Source organism: Thalassophryne amazonica, chromosome 7 (assembly GCF_902500255.1).
Source record: "Thalassophryne amazonica chromosome 7, fThaAma1.1, whole genome shotgun sequence".
NCBI lineage: Eukaryota > Metazoa > Chordata > Actinopteri > Batrachoidiformes > Batrachoididae > Thalassophryne > Thalassophryne amazonica.
The window spans coordinates 352,824-376,063 of NC_047109.1; positions in this window are offsets into that span (position 1 = coordinate 352,824).

Genomic DNA, 23,240 nt, shown 5'->3' on the forward strand with positions numbered 1-23,240 from the left:
GTTAAGTTTGTGTTCTCTAGTACAGTAATTATTTCTGAGTTCATGTTCATGTTTGTGGAATGATCTCCCTGCATCAAAAAACAGTCCAATTCTGTAGAGACTTTCAAGTCCAAACTTAAGACACATTTATTCTCCCTTTTGTATGGCTAGCATACTGGCATAGTATGTTACTATGCTTCCTACCCTTTTAAATTCATTTTCTTAGTAAACAGAGCGGGTCTCAGCCTCAACTTTATCTAAAGCAGGGGTGGGCAATCATGTGCCATGAAGGGACGAGATACTGCAGGTTTTCTTTGGTGATTTCAACGACGATCAGGTGTTTATGTTCAGGGGAGAAGCTCATCAGCAACCCACCCGCTGAGGTGATTGGTTGCAAGGAAAACCTGCAGTGTCTCAGCCCTCGATGCCCACCCCTGATTTAAAGTCTGGGTCTGTTAGTGAAGCTTAGGGCTAGTGGCCGGTGATCACCTTAGTATTTCTTCTGCTTTCCTGTTGCTTCATGCTGACAAATTATACCTTAAGTGTAGTTTTTCTTTCTGTTTTCTTTTTTCTCTGAGATGCAGCTTGAGCCACGTGCTGGATTAGATGATCCAACGAAGGGGTCGACGACCCCTCTCCCCAACCCCTGATTGTGGGCTGGACACCTGCATGAACTATCATCAATAGTTGTTGTGTTGTGTTCTATATTGTAAACTTTTTTGGTAGAATGGCCTAAGCAGTGGGTCACTCCTTTGAGTCTGGTCTGCTTGAGGTTTCTTCCGCAATATCATCAGAGCATAGGCGGCAATAATTATTACACACTTTCTGTAAATACGAGAAACTTCATTTCACTGCTGAAATATCAGAGTGTTCATCTGCTATATGATATATTTAACTGAAATTTCTGATCCAGACAACCAATGATTTATAAAGGAAAATCATGAAAATTATCAGGGGTGCCCAAACTTTTGCATACACGCAGGAATTTTAATCCTGTATTTCTAATTTTATGAATGAGATGTGCGTTATTTGGAAGAAAGTCGAGGTGTCACTGACTTTAGCCCACGAACCACATCCTGCCCACTTGTCCCTCCCATTAGAGAATTGAACTGTCGTCTGAGCACGGCGCGCCCCTCCCCTTTCTTTCACTATCTCACTGCTTCAGCAAGCGGGGTTCCTGAGCTGCCTGCAGGGGGCGCCAATTTGCCAACTGTACACACACTGACAAGAAAACCATTTTGCGCTGGAGATGTTTTTTTTTAAGTGCTCGTCGCCATGGTGCCGACCCTTCATTAATGCCGCCCAGGGCGACAGCCCACATTGCCCGTATCAAAAACCGCCACTGATCAGAGCCACGGTGCAGCGGTAAAGATGAGTCAGTCGACCATGTTAAAAATTAACACATATAAATAAGCACATGTAGCCTCAGCTCTTTCAGTGATTTTGTGTTTTTGTCAGATGAGGACACTCATTGAAATTTGTTGCTGGTGTACCTGGGTTGTTGGGACTGGAATCCAAAGTGGTTGGTGAAGAATAACCTTGGTCCTCAGTCAGCTCCTCAAATTTCCTCTTATGTTGGCCAATCATGGTGGCACTGTGTGGAATCTGCAGAGCACAAAAGAGGAGAAAAGAGGGATTAGAAGCATTATATCACTTTCTTTGACATTACTGATATTTTATTCAACAGCCTTCAGGGGTCAGGTTTGTTATCAGTCGATAAGATGCAGTAGTATTGACGGTAAATCAAACTGCGCTCGCACAGCATGTAAGTGATCGCACATTCAGGCTGTGCACAGACAGACATGGAATGGAACTGACGGGCCCCATGTGCTCGGCTAAGTGAGACCACCTCATTGCTCTCAGCTGAGGGGTCATTCAGCCTCAGCACAGAACACAGTCCATCAGGTCAGTTCTCAGAAGTCACCTATAAAGTCACCTGGAAATGAAGTCTCACTCTCTTCCAAATCTCATCAGGTCAGGAAGTGTATTGATTGGTAACAGATCAAGCAGAGAGGTCAAAACCAAACATCCAGCTGGAGATGTTTTATGACATTGTTCCCATTATGCAGCCACATTTTGGTAACTGGTCACATGTTCTGTTCATTGTCTACACATGGCACATTCATTCATCCAGCCATTTTCTATACTTGCTTACTCCACATTAAGGGTTGGTGGGGGGGTGGAGCCTATCCCAGCAGTCATAGGGCATGAGACGGGTAAACCCTGGACAGGACGCCACTCCATTGCAGGACACACATGGAACAAAATGCATTCTGCATAAATAAAACTCCAAATATGGCCATTATGTTTACCAAAGCAGTAAATCACAGTATTAATAGTCACAGTTTATCTGTATATTATATTTATAAACCCTTAATGGAAGTAACAGTCCACCTTGATGTCGTGTTCACAAGCATTACACAAAACAAATGCATAATTAATGAATAAATAAAATCCCAAACACGGGCCATCAGCATTATCAGAAAGAGTAAATCACAGTATTAATAGTCACAGTTTATCTGTATATATGACAGGAAAACATTCAGGCAGTAAAACTGAAGTCACTACAGAATACAGATCGACACAAAATAAACAATTTTCTAAGTAATTTCCCCCACATCATTTACATTACATATAATACACACTTATGAAAGCTCACTCCACAATTTATTCATATTTATTTATCTAACCTTTATTTAACCAGTTGACAATCTTTTGTCAGCTTGTTGCTGCACAAAACGGCATTTTCGGATCACTTTGACCCAAGTTTAAGTCACCGTATCATCTATTTATATTCAATCTAATGCATGACGATGCATAATCACGCTAAGCAAGATGGCGGCTGTCTGGCAACAGCTCACAGGCTGCGTCCGCCATCTAGTGGATTAAATAGAAATCGATGCGTTTGAGCAAACTGTCAAGAAATTGGACTTTTTAAATTCATGAAACTGAAGACGTCATCAAAGATGTGCGTCGATGTACAGGTTTAAATGAACCTGTACATATGCAGATAATAAACTAAAAATTGAAGTGAATTAACCAGACAATTTTTATTTTGTACAGAAGTGAAGCACCATATCCAGTAACAAATTGAAACTATCTGCACAAATGTTTATGAATAAAAATAAATGGGATTATTATGTTATAGATTTTGTTGCACAAAAACAAATTTCGTGAAGCTAACAAGTGAATTACTCACCTACAAATACTGGTTTATATCAGCACTTAAATATGAATCAAAGCTTGTTTATCGTGTCTTTACCAAGCAACTAAAGAAACTTTGGTTGTTGTCGACAAAGCTAATAAAAAGTTATTTTATTATGAACCAGAATTATTGTAAATTAATGCAGGTTATTATGCTGTTGGCAACCAGAGTACGAAAACAATACAACCATAACAACCAAGGAAATTAAACACAAAACAAACGCAGGAAGTAAATAAAATAATAAAACCCCAAACACGGCCATCATTTTCCCCAAAACAGTAAATGGCAGTATTAATACTCACAGTTTATATTATATTTCTGGCGGAAAATTACTTCAAAGTTGATTTTATGTCAATAAAAGGGTTTTTTTCAGGTGAGTGTTTGCTGGTCTGCCGACACCTGCGAGCTTCTGAACGTCTAACGTTTATTCTGAATGATGACGTTGGAGCGAATTGTTTAAGACCTTCTTAACCAAATCAGTTTAGATGGTTGCCATAACAACCAAGAAAACAAATAAAACACATAACAAACGCAAGAAATAAATAAATTAATAATAATAATAAAAAAACAAACGGCCACCGTTTTTACTAAAGCAGGAAATCGCAGTATTAATTGTCACAGTTTATATTATATTTATAAACCATTAAGGCCAACCTCTGATGTGTTCACAAGCATTACACAAAACAATCACACAATAAATAAAATAAAATAAATAAAGCACCAAACATGGCCATCGGCATTATAAAAAGTAGTAAATCACAGATAATCTTTCCATCATGAAAATTATCAGGTGCACTTCAAGGACTTTATTGAGGTTGGTAGAGGACTTTTATTTTGGTAGGTGCCCAAATAAAAAATTATCAGGTGCATCGAGGTACAAAGTGCACTTTTTGTTTCAAAATTGATTTTATATCAAGAAAAGGTTTTTTTTCTGGTGATTGGTTACTGGTTTGCGAACATCAGCGAGCTTGTGACTGTAATATTTATTCTGAGTGATGATGTTGGAGCGAATTGGTTAAGAAGGTCAAATTTAACTTACTGTTTTTTTTAAATTCATGAAACTGAAGACGTCATCAAAGTTGTGCGTCGATGTACTGGTTTAAATGAACGTGTACATATACAGATAATAAACTAAATATTGAAGTGAATTAATCTATTTGTATATTGTACTAAAAGTGAAGCAACCACAATCATATCCACTAACAAGTTGAAACTATCTTCACAGGTGTTTATTAATAAAAATAAATGGTATTATTATGTTATTGATTTTGTTGCACCAAAAAAAAAAAAAAAAAAAAAAAAAAATTCTTTAAGCTAACTCACCTAGAAACGCTGAATTTACATCTGTAGGTCAAACAGCAAAAACATTTGAGGTAATGTAACATAACATTGACAACTGTATTGTTTTAAACATCAAAAAATGTAATTTGATAAATGAAACGTTTTTCGTCCCTGTATAATTTCCTATAACGGAAATGTGACAATAACTGTAACAATACAGAATAAATACATTTTTCTTTTTCTTTCTTTGGTCTCTATACTTTGGTATTCCATGAAATTAATTTTTTAGACTTGCAACTACGAATTATCATTTCTATTGCTTGGTTTCTTTTCACACATAACTGGAAAGTAAAAAAAAAAAACCTTTATGAATTGAAATATTTTGGTAATAAGGATCTACATTCAGAAATACAGTTGTATGCAAAAGTTTGGGCACCCCTGATGATTTCCTTGATTTTCCTTTATAAATCAATGGTTGTTTGGATCAGCAATTTCAGTTAAATATATCATATAGCAGACAAGCACAGTGATATTTGAGAAGTGAAATGAACTTTGTAGGATTTACAGAAAGTGTGCAATAATTCCTTAAACAAAATTAGGCAGGTGCATAAATTTGGGCACCCCAACACAAAAAAAATCATCAATATTTAGTAGATCCTCCTTATGCATAGCTTCCAATGACAGTCTGGATTCTGGTTGAAGGTATTTTGGACCCTTCCTCTTTACAAAACATCTCCAGTTCAGTCAGGTTTGTTGGTTTCCGAGCATGGACAGCCAGCTTAAAATCACACCACAGATTTTCAATAATATTCAGGTCTGGGGATTGTGATGGCCATTCCAGAACATTGTACTTGTTTCTCTGCATGTATGCCTTAGATTTTGAGTAGTGTTTAGGGTCGTTGTCTTGTTGAAAGATCCAGCCCCAGCGCAACTTCAACTTTGTCACTGATTTATGGACATTGTTCTCAAGAATCTGCTGATATTGACTGGAATCCATGTGACCCTCAACTCTGACAAGATTCCCAGTACCTGCACTGGCCACACAGCTCCACAGTATGATGGAACCACCTCCAAAATTTACTGTAGGTCGCAAGTGTTTTTCTAAGAATGCTGTGTTCTTTTTTCAGCTTACTGCCCCTTGTTATGTCCAAATAACTCAATTTTAGTTTCAACAGTCCACAGCACTTTTTTCCAAAATGAAGCTGGCTTGCCCAAATCTGCTTTAGCATACCTCAAGCGACTCTGTTTGTGGCGTATTCGCAGAAAAGGCTTCCTTTGCGTCACAGCATCATACAGCATCTCTTTGTGCAAAGTTTTCTGTACAGTTGAACGAAGCAGAGACACTATCTGCAACAAGATCATGTTGTAAGTCTTTGGAGCAGGTCTGTGGGTTGACTATGACTGTTCCACCATCCTTTGCTTCAGCTTATCTGAGATTTGTCTTGGCCTGCCACTTTGGGCCTTAAGTATTGTTCCTGTGGTCTTTCATTTTCTCACTATGTTCCTCACAGTGGAAATTGACAGCTGAAATCTCTGAGATAGCTTTTTGTATCTTCCCCCTAAACCATGATGTTGAACAATCTTTAATTTCAGGTCATTTGAAAGTTGTTTAGAGGCTCCCATGTTGCCACTCATTACAAAAGATGCAAAGAGGGGAAACATTTGCAAATGGACAACTTATATACCCTTTCTCATGATTGGTTTCACCTGTGTAAGGAGGTCAAGGGTCAGTGAGCTTACAAAACCAATTTTGTGTTCCATTAATTAGTGATAAATGTATTCAAAACAATAAAATTACAAGAGTGCCCAAATTTATGCACCTGCCTAATTCTGTTTCAATAATTCTTGCACATACAAGACAGTTGTACACATACAACTGTACAATACCTTTACCTTCATTCTGGTTGTAGTACATAAAACAGAGTCAAACATTTTTTGGTAAGGTTGAGTATCAAATCAAATCAATTTCATTTATATAGCGCCAAATCACAACAAACAGTTGCCCCAAGGCGCTTTATATTGTAAGGCAAAGCCATACAATAATTATGGAAAAACCCCAACGGTCAAAACGACCCCCTGTGACCAAGCACTTGGTGACAGTGGGAAGGAAAAACTCCCTTTTAACAGGAAGAAACCTCCAGCAGAACCAGGCTGAGGGAGGGGCAGTCTTCTGCTGGGACTGGTTGGGGCTGAGGGAGAGAACCAGGAAAAGACATGCTGTGGAGGGGAGCAGAGATCAATCACTAATGATTAAATGCAGAGTGGTGCATACAGAGCAAAAAGAGAAACACTCAATGCATCATGGGAACCCCCAAGCAGTCTAAGTCTATAGCAGCATAACTAAGGGATGGTTCAGGGTCACCTGATCCAGCCCTAACTATAAGCTTTAGCAAAAAGGAGTTTTAAACCTAATCTTAAAAGTAGAGTATGAGAGAAAGTCTCTTTCAAAACACACACGATGATGAAACAGCTGGTGTGTTAATACAGATCACACGCCAGCTCTCTCTGCACTAAAACTGGAAACTATGCCTGGCTGTATTCGACAAATGCATCTTGGACTTCATGTGTGAAACATGGGACTCCAGTCCTGCAGTACACGGTATGTGCCACCAATACCTCACACAGCTGTCTTCAAGTCCATCCAGTTTGCACATGTGCATTGCCAAACCTTCACTGAAGACTATATGATTTGAGAGATTAAGTGATTGGTAAAATATAAACAAACAGATGGGCATTTAAAAGACTTGGCAAACTGAAGAAATATAACAACTGCATTTGCCACAGTCATCAGTGAGCATTTTATCACGCCATAACTACAACCCCTGGCAAAAATTATGGAATCACCGGCCTCGGAGGATGTTCAGTTGTTTAATTTTGTAGAAAAAAAGCAGATCACAGACATGACACAAAACTAAAGTCATTTCAAATGGCAACTTTCTGGCTTTAAGAAACATTATAAGAAATCAGGAAAAAAAAATTGTGGCAGTCAGTAACAGTTACTTTTTTAGACCAAGCAGAGGGAAAAAATTATGGAATCACTCAATTCTGAGGAAAAAATGATGGAATCCTGAAAACACATCACTAGTATTTTGTTGCACCACCTCTGGCTTTTATAACAGCTTGCAGTCTCTGAGGCATGGACTTAATGAGTGACAAACAGTACTCTGCATCAATCTGGCTCCACCTTTCTCTAATAGCTGTTGCCAGATCAGCTTTGCAGGTTGGAGCCTTGTCATGGACCATTTTCTTCAACTTCCACCAAAGATTTTCAATTGGATTAAGATCTGGACTATTTGCAGGCCATGACATTGACCCTGTGTGTCTTTTTGCAAGGAATGTTTTCAGTTTTTGCTCTATGGCAAGATGCATTATCATCTTGAAAAATGATTTCATCATCCCCAAAAATCCTTTCATTTGATGGGATAAGTGTCCAAAATATCAACATAAACTTGTGCATTTATTGATGATGTAATGACAGCCATCTCCCCAGTGCCTTTACCTGACATGCAGCCCCATATCATCAATGACTGTGGAAATTTACGTTCTCTTCAGGCAGTCATCTTTATAAATCTCATTGGAACGGCACCAAACAAAAGTTCCAGCATCATCACTTTGCCCAATGCAGATTCGAGATTCATCACTGAATATGACTTTCATCCAGTCATCCACAGTCCACGATTGCTTTTCCTTAGCCCATTGTATATGTATATACATTGTATTGTATAGGAGGGTGCTGAATAGAGCACATTAGGTGCTAATTAGAGCTATTGTTTAGTCACTAGCCTATAGCAGTCTGCCTCTCGGTAGGAGGGGTCTGGTTAGGTTTAAAACTCCAGCTTTTGTGGCTTCTGTTTATTCTTCTCTACAAGAGTCAAGACAGAAGTCAGACCACCAGAGCAAGAATTTTAGCTGAGGAAGCTTCTGCGATTTGAAGCAAAACGTCCTCGCGTCAAGCAACCCAATCCAGTCAAAGATTCAAGCTCCTCTACTATTGTCAGACACAACTCTTCTTCACCACCTGATTATTCATACATTAGTCTTTTGTAGAGGATGTATTATTCTTTCCATGCCTCTGATTTGAGAGAGGATCAGGGAAAAAAGCCTTGTTCTTCATCAAAGTGCTTCATGGAAAATACTAAAAAGACACTACAGTATCATTCCATTATCACCTGCTGTTACCGCCAGTGGACCTGTGACCACCTGAAACCCGCCTGTGACATAACGTGAACACGTACATGACTGTGACGCTGCAACTGTCACTGCCAACCACTTGAGGCTTGTTAGCACATGAAGGCCGTTGTAATGGGACGGGACAGAGAAATGTGGTGACGGTACATTTAGTCCACCCTTAATGCTAAAGTGGCAGCGTTCCTCTGAGTTCCCCACATGAAAATGTTGGATGAGGACAGAGCACAAAGGGCACTTCACTGGAAATCACCTGCAACCAGTAGAGCTTTATCAAAAGGAAACAATTATTGCTTGCAAAAACAATCACTATAAACGGTCAAAAAAAAGAGAGTGCAAAAAGCAATTTTGCAGCTAGTTTGCTGTTGTTGACAAATTTCATTCCCCAACACAATCAACATAAAAGTGCACTTAAGTCCCAGTAGCTTGCCAAGGAAACCAGTCATCAATAGAAAATAGTGCTTGATTCTTTTCCTTTTTTGTGTCTGGTCTGGTATTTGTGCCCCAGGAGTTCCAGTATGTAGGTTGACTTGTCCATCCCACAGGACAGAAATGGGGGCGGTGACCCAAGGGTGCTGGTTCAGCGCTTAGTGCGGTGGCTCCTCACTGTCATGTCCTGTCACGCGCACTCCACAGAAACCCCCGAGTTTTGAGAAGAGGAGGATGAGGATGAAGACACGGGTGGGTCAGCATGACCGCTGCTGTCAGCGAGCTGGAGGACGGTGAGGATGAAGACGAGGATGAAGAGCAAGCGGCTGCCGTACCTGCATGACAGAAAAGTGGAGAGTTGTTAAGATCAGTTGATGTAGTCGGTGCTGCCACCATCACAGTTTGTTCACGTTCCCTTTCATTCTTCGTCGTGCGTGTTTGACGCCTGTCTATAGAGGTAACCTCCGACTTGAGGGAGAGGTGGTGATTCCTGATGTTCTGCAGCTTCTCTTGCAAAAACGAGATCCTCTCCAGACTAGTCATTTTCTCCAGATCAGCTAAATGGAGCACAAAAGAAGGTGTTAGATCACAAAGGCATAGACACAAGTACACTTTTTTCTTTCTTTTTTGAATGAATGATGTTAAGTTAATAGAAAATAACAGTAACCTGTAACAGTTATTTTTTTAATTTTTTTATAGTTAATAGTAAATAGAATGCAATATTCATACGTACATATTTCAAAACTAAAGGTTCAGTTCATCCAGTGACACACGCACACACAAGCAAAAACAATTTCAAGACAGAAATAAGAAGATACTTGGCAGTTGTTCACAAAGTGGTGATCCTCGCCCCATCTTTGTGAACGGCTGAGCCTTTTGGGGATGCCCCTTTTATACCCAATCATGACACTCGCCTGTTTCCAATTAACCTGTTCACCTGTAGAATGTTCTTTGAGCATTCATCAACTTTCCCAGTCTTTTGTTCCCCCTGTCCCGGCTTTTTTGAAATGTGTTCCAGGTATCCATTTTAAGATGAGCAAATATTTGCACAAATATTTGCTCATTTTGAAACATTAATCCCCTGCCACTTTAAGCATTTTTTTTTTAAGTAGATGTAAATTAATATTCAGAGTTTTCAGCTAGTTGACAGTAGGGGTGTACAATATGGCCAAATGATCATATCTCAATATTGTCATATAAATTGTCATGTAAATGTCACTTATATACATGCTGTCCATATTCTTGAATCAGAATCAGAATCGCCTTTATTGTCATTGTAATTTGCATTGCAACAAGATTTCAGTGCAACTCCAAAAGGTGCTTTTCCAAGGTGCAAGTAATTGTTAGCCAAGTAGAAGATAAAAAAAATTAATAAATTATTCAAAGTATATGTACAACTAAATAAAATAAAATGTGGCGCAAGTAAAATGTAAAACAAGAATTATATATGACTTGAGCCACTAAGGTGGGAGTAGGGAGAGTTCCCATGGGATAAAAAAGCTTTTCAACCTACCATCCCTGGTTCTCAAGACCAGACACCTAAGTGGCTAAACTTTTTTTTTTTTTGTAAAGATATTTAGGTGTACCTTAGTAAACACTAATCGAGTTCCACCGTCAATTTGGGATGTATAATAGAAGATATACCTTACTGAATTTTCATATCAATACGATATAAGATATGACTATGATTTGACACAAAGAGCAGCAACAATGAAAATTAAACATTCTTTCACAAAACAGTAATAATACCACACTCATTTTGCACTCATCATAAGGTTAGGATACTGTGCCCTCCAGAAGTATTGGACCACTTTGAATTTCACACATTTCAATTTGTTTATGCCATTTTAAATACAAGAAATGCAAAAAATAAAGAATAAAAATTTCTAAAATTATCTTCCTCAAACTCAAACTGAAAGCAAATCCCTAAAACATGTTAATACCTGTAATTAATAATCAGTTTTTATTGCCAGTTTTATTTAGACAAGTCAGGGGATGGAAACATGAACATTTCCAAGTCACTGAATATGTCTTGGACTTTATTTACATCAGTTATTAAGAAATACAAAAGTTTATTCACCAAAACATCAAATCTAGGGTTTCATCTCAAATGTACTTTCTGTCAAATTATAGCTGAACTTTCAGGTCTTCTTTTTAAGAAAATCCTCCTCTACACCACTTCATCAGGAAACTGGATTTTATATTTTTAATTTATATCAAGTTGGAGAGATCTGCTTTCAGTTTGAGTTAAGGAAGATAATTTTTAAAAAGAAATGTATTTGAAATGGAATAAACAAATTAAAATGTGTGAAATACCAAGTGTTCCAATATTTTTGAGGGCAACTGAGAAACACTGAGGAGCAGCATCTTACATCTCATATATAGTGTAGCAGATAAGAGAATATTTAGAGTGGAATCCTGCAAATGGTGATACAAACATCAAATTCGGCACAAATAATCCATCTTTTGAAAAAAACTGATTGGTCCACCTGAATTTTCAGGAGGCAGCCAGGTTGGGGTCAAATGAAGAATTACACAGGGGTCAAAATTAAAAGATACTCCGATCAGACAGAAAACTACACCACATTATTTGCCTGATCATAAAGATTCCAAAAAGGTATAGTTTGGACAATCTGTGACTGAATGGTATGGAGTTATGAGGTGAAAGCAGCAAGAATGGTGACAAAGGTCAGTTTCAGTTTGTACAGGGGTCAAAAGTTAAGTTGCTCCATTAATTTTGCTCCAGCTGTATTTGTGCTGAATTTGATGCTTGTGTCACCATTTGAGGATTGTTTCAGTTATCTGCTGCACTAATAAGCCAATAGAGCATGAACCAGCTGCTGTCTGTGAGCTTAAACATGTGTGTATAAAGCAACCCGAAATAAAGCAGAAATGCTGCTTTTAACAACCTGGACCTCATTTCTGGCATAAAATGCGGTCGTTTACTCACCAATATAAGTTTGGTGTGATTAGAAGTCCATAGTTCAAATGATGTGTTCAGTTCAAATCTGAAACAATCATGGTGGATTAGAACTTTTTGTGGTACACAGCACCAACTACTGGACAGGAGGAACCTAGCAGTCAATGTGACTCTGATTTGAAAATGCAGCTCTTTCAACCAGACGTGTGGTGCCGTGACATGTCAGTCATCTGTGTCCAATCAGATTTCATGGGAATCCAGTAAAACCCTGGCCTCTGCTCTAGCTCCACCCATGTGAAAACAAAATAATTGTCTTTATGTGATGCCATGTTTTGATGTTGTGTTCATCACTGTGGGAATGCACTGTGAAATGTCCTTGCTTAACCCAGAGACTGTTCATGCAGTTTGTGCAGAACGACTGATAGCCACATGTCTCTGTCTGACCCAGAGTGACACAGAGTCTGTTCTGATCGGTGCCTAACTGCAGCCTTGAAACAAAACATTTGTTGTGAGAATTCATCTCTCCACAGCCGGTTTCCAGATGAAGACATTTTCAGATAGCTACTAGTATCAGTTTGGGTAGATGAGCTCATGAGAACTTGTGCAACAACACTGTCCTGACGTGTACATAAAGGTGCATTCTAAGTGCTGATACACACACACACACATACACACACGCTCAGACACTTGCTGTATGCTGTTTGTTGGTGTGTCCAAAGTGCTTTGTACAATAAACCTGTTAATTTTGACAAACAGTCAACCTCCTGACTCTTCCTTCCATAACAGCCAGAGACCGCTTGGTCCAAAGTTGAAGGTTTTGCCTCCACAAGCTGGTGTCAAGAAGTGGGATGCTCTCTGGACCGTCGGACCGGACGGATGGCCAAACAGATCTATTAGGTAGAGATCTGCCTCGTACCCACTATTAACGGATGGAGGACCAACCGGCTCCGGGTTCCCGTTCGTCAGTGCAGCATTCCACGAACCGTGGGCACTGGTGAGAGAGGCTGTCATTTTTATTGTGGAAGATAAAATTGACTGTTTGACAACCAGGTGTTTCCGGTTAAAATAAAACTTTATTTTAACTGAGTGTGGGCCCTGGAAAGAAACTCTTTAAAGGGTCCCTGCCACGCTATGACGTTTATACATATTCTTGAAGAATAAATAAAGCTTTTTCCACACGTTGTCTGATTTTTTACCATAAAATTACACTGAACAAGGATTTAAACGTTTCGTTACCCATCTGAGAATTAGAATTTTCCGCCTCTGAGTTGACCTACTTTTTCACTGCGACGGATGTGACGTCATTGGAGTAGATGTCTCGCAGCGCCGCGCTGTTTACCAACACGGCAGACACGGACAACGAAGGCATAGTGCGCGATTATAGCAAAGATTTAAGTGACATAGATTGTTTTTGAAGAAGATGAAGTTTCTGATGAAGATATTAAAGGTTTAAATAATAAGCTGCTCCAAACCGTGTATGTTCCAGCACAACGTGACAGAAAGAGGATGAAGTGCAGCTGTCAGCTGACAACAACAGCGCTGAGGAGGACGATATAAGCTGCTGAATGGTTTGTTCACTCACCACTTTCTTATAAATGATCATTTATTCCTGGCACAGTGTGTTTGTGTATGAAAAAAAATATTTGAGCAGCACAGCGTGCTTAAATTCAGGAGTTTGTTCTAAAATCACTGAAAATAAAGTTTCTGTACATTCTGGATATATTTAATCATTTATAAGTCAGTTTCTTGTGATCGCTAATTCTTCACTTTTTATTAGTTTTTTGAAAAAAATAAAAAGGACCTATACTTTATTGACAGACCTAGTATATGACAAGAGAGCAGCAGACAGATAAGTCACATGATATTACAAATATGAGGTCTATTAGAAAAGTATCCTACCTTTTTATTTTTTTTTTAAAACTGTATGGATTTGATTCATATGTTTTTACGTCAACCAAGCTTGAACCTTCGTGCGCATGCGTGAGTTTTTCCACGCCTGTCGGTGACGTCATTCGCCTGTGAGCACGCCTTGTGGGAGGAGTGGTCCAGCCCCCTCGTCGGATTTTCATTGTCTGAGAAGTTGCTGAGAGACTGGTGCTGTGCTTCATCAAAATTTTTTCTAAAACTGTGAGGCACATCCGAGTGGACACCATTCGACAAATTAAGCTGGATTTCGTTGAAAATTTTAACAGCTGATGAGAGATTTTGGATTGTTTCTATCGCTGTAAGGACTTCCCACGGAGCGGGACGTCGCGCAGCGCTCCGAGGCGACGTCGTCATCCTGTTTCAAGCTGAAAACCTCCAAATTTAAGCCTCTGTTGACCCGGGACGTCGTGAGAGAACAGAGAACTTTCAGAAGAGGTCGGGATCAGCAGTTTATCCAGACATTCCACTGTTAAAGGAGATTTTTTTAATGAAAGACGTGCGGACGGAATGGTGCGTCAGCTCGCAGCCGGTGCAGCGCGCCCACCACAGGAAGAACACCTCCGTGTTGATAACCATTTGTAAAATCCAGGCGGCTTTTGGTGGCTTTCAGTTGAGTGAGTATCTGAGAAATTGTTTAACAGCAGGGCATGTTCCAACTTGTCTTTAAGGCTTCCAACGGAGGTGTATTCCCTGTGGCGGGCGCGCTGGCGGGCGCGCATGCCCACAAGGGTTCAAGCTTGGCTGATGTAATCACACGTGATTCAAATCCTTATGGTTTTTTAAAAAAAATAATAAGGTCGGATACTTTTCTAATAGACCTCGTACACTGTTTTGGAATGCCCCACTTCTCTGCTTTGTAGTTCCCAGCAGGTGGTGCTGCTGCACTGTAAGGTGATTTATATCATATATATATATATATATATATATATATATATATATATATATATATATATATATATATATATATATATATATATATGATATACATTGTTTTAAAATGTATATGTATAAAATATATATATGGCAGTGGTAGGTCCATGACCTATACGGGATCTAGGCGCTCCCGCCATCATGAGCCTCCCAGCTGACTGGGTTATAGCAGTGGGTAGATGGGACTCATTAGCCCTGTTAAGGCGGACCACCTACGGGAAGGAAAACCCTGATGTTAAACCCCCAGCCTGGGTTACTGCCCCCGTGCCTCCGAGGAAGTTTCTTTGGCCAGAGGCTAGGAGAAGGTCACTCTGATGTAAAACCTACAGCCTGGTGGTCGCCACAGCCATCTCAGCTTGTCTGTACCACTGTGCAGTGACAACTTGCCTAAAGAGTGGAATTGGTGTGCGCGAGCTGATCCCCACTTTAAGCAACAAGCGCAGGCGGGAAGGAAAGCCCTGCAGCGATGGGAAGAGGCGAAAACAGCAGGTGCATGATGGCACTGGGAGCTGCAGTCTCGATCCTGCATGCAGGCGGCTCAGGAGCTATGGTCGTTTGATTGCTGACCCGAGACAACAGCATCATCCGGCAGGGCCCTGGGTGACCAAGCAGCCCTGTTTAGGGATAGCCCTGCTTGCTCCACATGGAGACAGACCTAGAAAAGGTGGTCTAAACATGGCTTGTCTCACTAGACCCGGTTGGCTCACCGCTGCCAACGAGCATCACTTCACGCGGTGCGAAAAGAAAAACAATGAACCTGAAAATTGCGTGCTGGAATGTAAGCACAATGATGGACTCAGACAATAGCGATCGTCCTTGAAGACACTCAGCCTTAGTCGCCAAAGAGCTAGCAAGGCTTGACATAGACATTGCTGCACTCAGCGAGGTGCGCTTTGCAGACCAAGGGTCACTCACCGAGGAAGGCACAGGCTACACATTGTTCTGGTCAGGGAAGGCTAAAGAAGATCGTCGACTCTCAGGGGTCAGGTTCATGATTACGAGCGCCATAGCACATAGGTTACACAGTTTGCCAGTTGGACATTCTGACCGACTCATGTCACTCCGGCTCCCCATCAACAACAAGGATTTTGCTACTATTGTTAGTGTGTATGCCCAAACCATGCAGGCCGACATCGGAGTTAAGGAGGCTTTCTATAGCGATCTGCACAACCTTCTACAGCGCGTCGACACCCAGGACAAGCTCCTCATCATGGGAGATTTCAACGCCAGAGTGGGCCGCGACTCTGATGTATGGAAGGATGTGCTAGGGAAACATGGCATAGGCAACTGTAACGACAATGGTCGCCTGCTGCTGGAGTTCTGCTCTGCACATGACTTGACGATCACCAACAGCCTGTTCCAACAGAAAGAGAGATTCAAAGCAACCTGGAGACACCTACGCTCCAAACACTGGCACCTTCTGGACTACGTTCTGACGCGACAGCATGATAGAAGAGACATACTACATACTAGGGTGATGCCTAGCGCGGATTGCTATACGGATCATCGCTTGGTCTGTTCCAAGATTGCTTTCACTTTCAAGCCCCCTCCTAAGAAGAAAGGCCCACAGTTTAAGAAGCTACAAGTCCACAAGCTGCAAGACATAGACACAAAAATGGAGTTACAGGCCAAACTAGAGGAGAGACTGGGTGGAGAAGAAGGCCTGCCTGACGACCCTGAACAACAGTGGATGAGATTAAAGACCATCCTTCAGGAGACGGCAGCAGAAGTAGTGGGCTTCTCAGCCAGGAAAAATAAAGACTGGTTTGATGAGTCTGATGCACAGATCCAGGAACTACTAGAAAAGAAACGTGCATGCCACAAGACTCTTTTAGCTAAACCTGATGACCACTCTGCCAAGACAGCTTACAGAAATGCCTGCTCCACACTGCAAAGCAAGCTCCGCATACTGCAGAACAACTGGTGGCTAGCTTTTGCGGAGAAGACACAACAACATGCCGATGCCAGAGACATGCGCTCCTTTTATGAAGCCCTTAAGACCATCCATGGGCCAGCACATCAAGTGCAAGCACCCCTGTGCTCCTCAGATGGCTCCACCCTTCTGACGGACAAGGAAACCATTATGCAGCATTGGTCAGAACACTTTGAAAACCTCTTCAGTGACAAGCGCACTGTGCAAGAGTCATCAATTGAGAAGATTCCCCAGGTGGAGGTGAAATGGGAACTTGATGACCGCCCAACACTTGAAGAGATCCAAAAGGCCACCACGCAGCTGAATCCAGGGAAGTCTCCTGGCATAGATGGCATCCCAGCAGAGGTGTACCAAAATGGAGGTGAGGCAGTCCTCGACAAGCTTCAGATTCTCTTCTCCAGTTGCTGGGAAAAGGGAATGGTTCCATATGACCTTCGGGATGCGGTCATTGTCTCCCTGTACAAGAACAAGGGAGACAAGTCCAACTGTTCTAATTACCGGGGCATCACTCTCATCTCAATAGCAGGTAAGATTTTGGCTCGAGTGCTACTCAACAGGCTTACCCCTACCATAGCGCATGAAAACACTCCCAAGAGTCAGTGCGGATTTCGGGCCAACAGGGGAACCACCGACATGATCTTCATCCTGAGACAGATCCAGGAGAAATGCAGAGAACAGAACATGGCCCTTTATGCAGCCTTCATAGAGCTAACCAAGGGTTTTGACACGGTCAGTCGTGAGGGTTTGTGGAAGATTCCTGCACGCCTTGGCTGCCCTCCAAAGTTCCTCACCATCATCCGCCAGCTGCATGAAGGCCAGATGGGACAAGTGAAGTACAACGGGACTCTGTCTGGCAGCTTCCCCATCTCAAATGGCATCAAACAAGGTTGCAACCTCGCGCCCACTCTGTTCTCCATCTTCTTCAGCATGATGCTTCGTGAGGCCAAAGAAGACTTGACAGACGGCATCTATATCCGCTTCAGAACCGACGGAAGTCTGTTTAACTTGCGGCGCCTTCTGTCCCACACTAAGATCACAGAACAGCTAATCATGGAGCTGCTCTTCGCAGATGACTGCGCCCTTGTCGCCCATACGGAGCAAGCCTTGCAGCACATTGTCAACTGTTTTGCTGAAGCAGCAAGAGCCTTCGGCCTCACCATCAGCCTGAGAAAGACAGAAGTGCTGTATCAACCGGTCCCCCATACAGCATATACCCCACCCCAAATCAACATCGAGGGTACCAGCCTGAATGCAGTAGAGCACTTCACGTATCTTGGTAGTGTTATCTCAAACAACGCATCTGTTGCCAAGGACCTAGACAGTCACCTTGCCAAGGCCAGCAGTTCTTTTGGTCGACTCTCTAAGAAAGTCTGGCAGAATCATGCACTGCGCCTTTCCACAAAAGTGCAGGTCTACAGAGCCATTGTGGTCCCTACCCTCCTGTATGGAGCTGAAACCTGGGTTCTGTATCACCAGCAGATCAGATTACTGGAACACTTTCATCAGTGTTGTCTCCGAAACATCTTCGGGATCAAGTGGCAGAACTACGTCTCAAATGAGGACATCCTTACCAGAGCCAAATTGCCCAGCATGGAGTCTATTATACTCAAACAACAGCTTCGTTGGGCAGGTCACGTAGCCAGGATGGATGATACATGCATGCCAAAATTAATTCTCTTTGGCGAGCTCAAGGAAGGGAGACGAAACCAAGGGACCCCCAAAAAGCGCTATAGGGACCAGCTGAAGAAATAGCTCTCCCTTGCAGGCATTCAGCATCAGTCATGGCAGCATCTAGCTACAGATAGACTCAGCTGGCGTTCCAGCATCAAATCCGCCAGCCTGAAGTTTGAGGCAGAAAGAAGTGAGGCCTCACGCCAGAAGCGTAGAAGACAGAAAGAGCGGGCAGCCCAGCCTACAAGCCCAGCCTACTCAAGTGTTCATTTGCCCCAAGTGTAACAGGTCTTGTGCATCCCGCATCGGACTTTTCAGAGACCAGAGGGCTTGAAGAAACTTAAAAAAAAAAAAAAAAGCCTTCCCACTAGGAAATTGCCAACAACATTGTTTTAAAACATTTTTAATACATTACACTACTTTGTGACCTAAAGACTTTGGCAAACCCATTTCTAACACCAAAATAATTTATCCACATGGATAAAAAAGGTATATTCACTAAAGATTTGAAGAATTTATGAAAACGCTTCATATTTTCAGCTTTAGATCCAAACAATTTTTAAGCTCCGGGCACACCATGATGGATCAAGCAAATGTATGAGGAACTAATAGAATTTAGATATCCGTTTATGTTTGTTTTTGTCCTGCAAAGTCCTTTTCCCATTCGCTAACTGTATTCCTTGTAAGCCAATGTCCACAGAGTCTGTTGGATTGTTTTGACATGCTCAAAACTTTGAGTGGACATCACAAAGAGAGCTTTCCCGGTGGTTGCACATTTACCGTTTTTACCTCTATTTGTTTTTTACCTTTACAATACTCATGCGTTCATATCCTGTGGCAGTCTGATACTTCAGATTGGACTTCTAACTGGCCAAAGCTCTGGCATAGAATGTGAATTCTGCATGAGGGAAGAGAGGACAGTCCCCAACGCCACAACATGCAGCATAGCTGTTCATATAGTGAAGGTCAGGACATAACAAAAAGACAGTACAGCTGTGCGTGTTTTTATCTGGACGTCAGAGCACCCAGCAAATTCTCTTGGCGAGAAGGTGCCACAGAGAAAGAAGGCCGTTTGCTGTCCTCACGGTTGCAGCCACACTGAACGCCAGCACAGTCAGAAGACACTGTCAGCACATGAACACAGTGAGGAAGTATGATGTCATGGTCCCAGAGCAAGCTGGATTCTGTCCACATTAGTGTACAGAAGAGAGAGAATAATACCCCACCTCTTGTCAAAAGATTGATGGATGACGTCACAGCCAATCAGAATCGACTGTCACTAAGCCCCGCCCCTAACCCCTCCCCTAATCTCGCCCCCTATGAAGTGTCACAGCCAATCAGCGTGAGCCCGCCCCCCTAACCCCTCTCCTAATCCCACCCCTATGATGTCACAGCCAATCAGCGTGAGCCTGCCTCCGGAGTCCCGCCCATCCATAATTAGTTCACACACAGGTGTCATATCAGCCTAATTTGCATTGAATGCTAGTCTGAGCATGGATGGGCATGTCTGCCCAATTTGCATCGACTGGGGTTCACCCCTTCCATGAGTCTAACGCTATAATATTATATATAAAATAAAGATTTATAAAATGTAATTATTTAATTCATTAAACAATTGTTTAGTCTGGGAGCCCTGTGGGATTAACCCTTTAAAAAACGGTTCTGACAGAAACGCTCATGGCAGGTGATGTGTGCGCGCGCATGTGCACGCGTGTGTGTGTGTCCCTTTAAAGCTGGTGCTGAGGTGGAATATCTCGCTTTTCAAACCGTGATGGCCCAACGTGTTTTAACTTCGCGCTGCATAGCCGAAACTCCGGTAAATATTACAACGGTCTCTAACGATGGTGCAGCGCCTAAGAAGGTAAAATTATACATAAATTGTGTAAAACCGCCTCTACCGCTCGACCACCTGGCTGGGGTAGTGAATTTTGAGTCAGGAGCATGTCTGAGGTAGATTTTTGAAGCGTATAAAGCAACGCTGATGAGAGGGGATGTTTGATCCTCAAGACAATACGTGCTGAGAACAAAAAACATTTTCAGATTACAAGAACCGGTTACGCCAGCTCTCTGTATAAAGTAACCTTTGAATAAGTGCAAAAACCATCTAGAATGAATAAATGTTTTAGCTCCCTGTAAGAGGGTGAGGGACATATCTTCATTTAGCCTGAGAACAGAGTCGAAGCAGTCGCTTTGAGAGAGCTCCACACATCCGCGTTAAAAGGGGTATTTTCAAAGTCTGGTTATATTTGCGGGTCGATACTCTCAAAATGATAATCATCTCTTCCAACTAGAAATTGAAGCTTCAAGGGTGAGCGGATTCTGCGGCGAGTATATTTTGTAGATTGATTTGCAGCTTGTTTAATAATAATTATCTTGTCTTACCTAATTATTATTTATGTGTTATAAATTTGTTTATAATCGTTATTACAACCTGTGTAAAATATATATATATATATATATATATATATATATATATATATATATATATATATATATATATATATATATATATATATATATATATATATTATATATAGTCTAGCCTGATAATTATTTTATTTATGTTATTATGTGATGTTATGTTTATTAATTTATGTTATTACAGATTATTTAAAAGCGAGTTGTGTAAATAAAATCGTATATCTGCTCTGTGTTTAGAGAAATCTGCGCGGACATTACAAACCTGTTTTGGACGTGCGCCAGCCGGAGAGGTAATTATCTCAGATTATTTATTTGTGCATGTATTTATTTTTTAGCGTTTGAGGAGCGCATATAATTCTCTCTCTCTCTCTCCATCTTCACTTTTAGAATTCAAGCCTGAAGAAGAGGTGTTAGGTAAATTACCCTCCGTTCATAAAAACTTTCTTTCTAATGAAAAGTGAACTTGTGTAATAATTCTTTTATTTTCTATCATACCTAATGATTATTTTACTTTTCGGTACTGATTCAGCAACCCCGAACGACGTTCCTGAACATCTTAACAAAGCCGGTAAGCAATAATATTTATTGTTTAAGTCTGTATAAGGTTTCATACCCTATACTTATAAAAATTCACATACGAGGTCTGTTAGAAAAGTAACGGACATTTATATTTTTTGCAAAAACTACAACCCCTGGCAAAAATTATGGAATCACTGGCCTCGGAGGATGTTCATTCAGTTGTTTAATTTTGTAGAAAAAAAGCAGATCACAGACATGACACAAAACTAAAGGCATTTCAAATGGCAACTTTCTGGCTTTAAGAAACACTATAAGAAATCAGGAAAAATAATTGTGGCAGTCAGTAACGGTTACTGACTGCCACAATTTTGGCTGCACTGCTGATTATTACTCAACTCATACGAGGATAAATGACGTCAAAATTGACTCAGAAGATGTTTCTGTTAACGCCCCAGCAACTTGAACAGATGACCTCAAATACACAACGGTTGAATCCTGGTGGTACAGACCATGCCATGCTTTAAGGCTTACTATATGTAGCAGCACAATTTAAAACCCTGGTGTGTTGGTGCAATATTGATTATGAGGCCAGATGGAAAGAAATAGAAGCTAAAATTTCTGAAGATGGTCCAATTCAAGCCAGTTTAGGAGACAGAAGACTTATTAAAAGACAGATTCAACAAGGAAATCAATGGATTAAATTGCCATTAAAATTCTGGTTAAATTTTATTAAAAGAAACACATTTTTTGATCAGGTGAGAATACTATGTTGGGCTTCCAATGACCCACATTTCGCACCAAATGGAATGGATAAGACGTACGGATCCTGGACAAGGAAGGGCCTAACTTCATACTGTACCTATTTTTCCAAGGAAACTTTGAGGGACTTCCAATCACTAAAAAGACAATTCCAGCTCAATAACAAGGATTTTTACAGATTTTTATAAATCCGCCATTATATCACAAGCTTTATACCAAAGAATAGCAATGTATTTGAGATGCCAATATTGAGGATTTTTATTAAGGCCAACCAGGGTGATTCTGGTCTAAAATTGATTTCAAGATTATACAAGGATTTCCTGTTGTGTGGGCCGCTGAAGAGGAGGTACTGCTGGCCCACCACCACCAGAGGGAGCCCTGCCTGGAGTGCGGGCTCCAGGCACCAGAGGGCGCCGCCGCCTCACAGGAGCAGCCTCTGTAACAGCTGTCACCCATCACCTGAGACAGCTGACGGCAATCATCAGTGGGGTATATCAGCAGGACGGCATCTCCACCTCATCGCCGAGATATCGTTTCTACCGGAGAGGTAACGTATCGAAGCAAACAGAGTACATATTGTCTGACTGAGCTAGTTTATTGGATTACTGTTCCAACGAGAGGTGGAGGTACCTTTCCTGCTGTTCGGAGTTCTGGGTGCAAACGCGCCCCCATCTAACTGTTCTTTGTTCCTCGCCAGCAGTACCAGGTCCGACACGCGGAGGCAGTGGCCACCTGGGAGTTCGGGACTTGGCGGCTCCAGTATTCCCGGGGTCCTGTGGCGGAGGAAGCCGTGTGGTTCCGGTCTTACCTTGGAGAGGCGTCTCCTATCTTCGAGCCTGCCCACACGACACTTTTTGTGAATTGACTGTTGTCCATTTCTGTAATTGGTTATATTCGTTGTGCACATTCACAACAGTAAAGCGTTGTTATTTTGGCTTACTCCATTGTCCGTTCATTTGCGCCCCCTGTTGTGGGTCCGTGTTCCTACACTTTCCCAACATTTCCAGGATATTAAAAATGTAAACACAGAATATATTAAACAAAAGTGGGAAATGGAAATAAATACCAAAATGACAACCGAA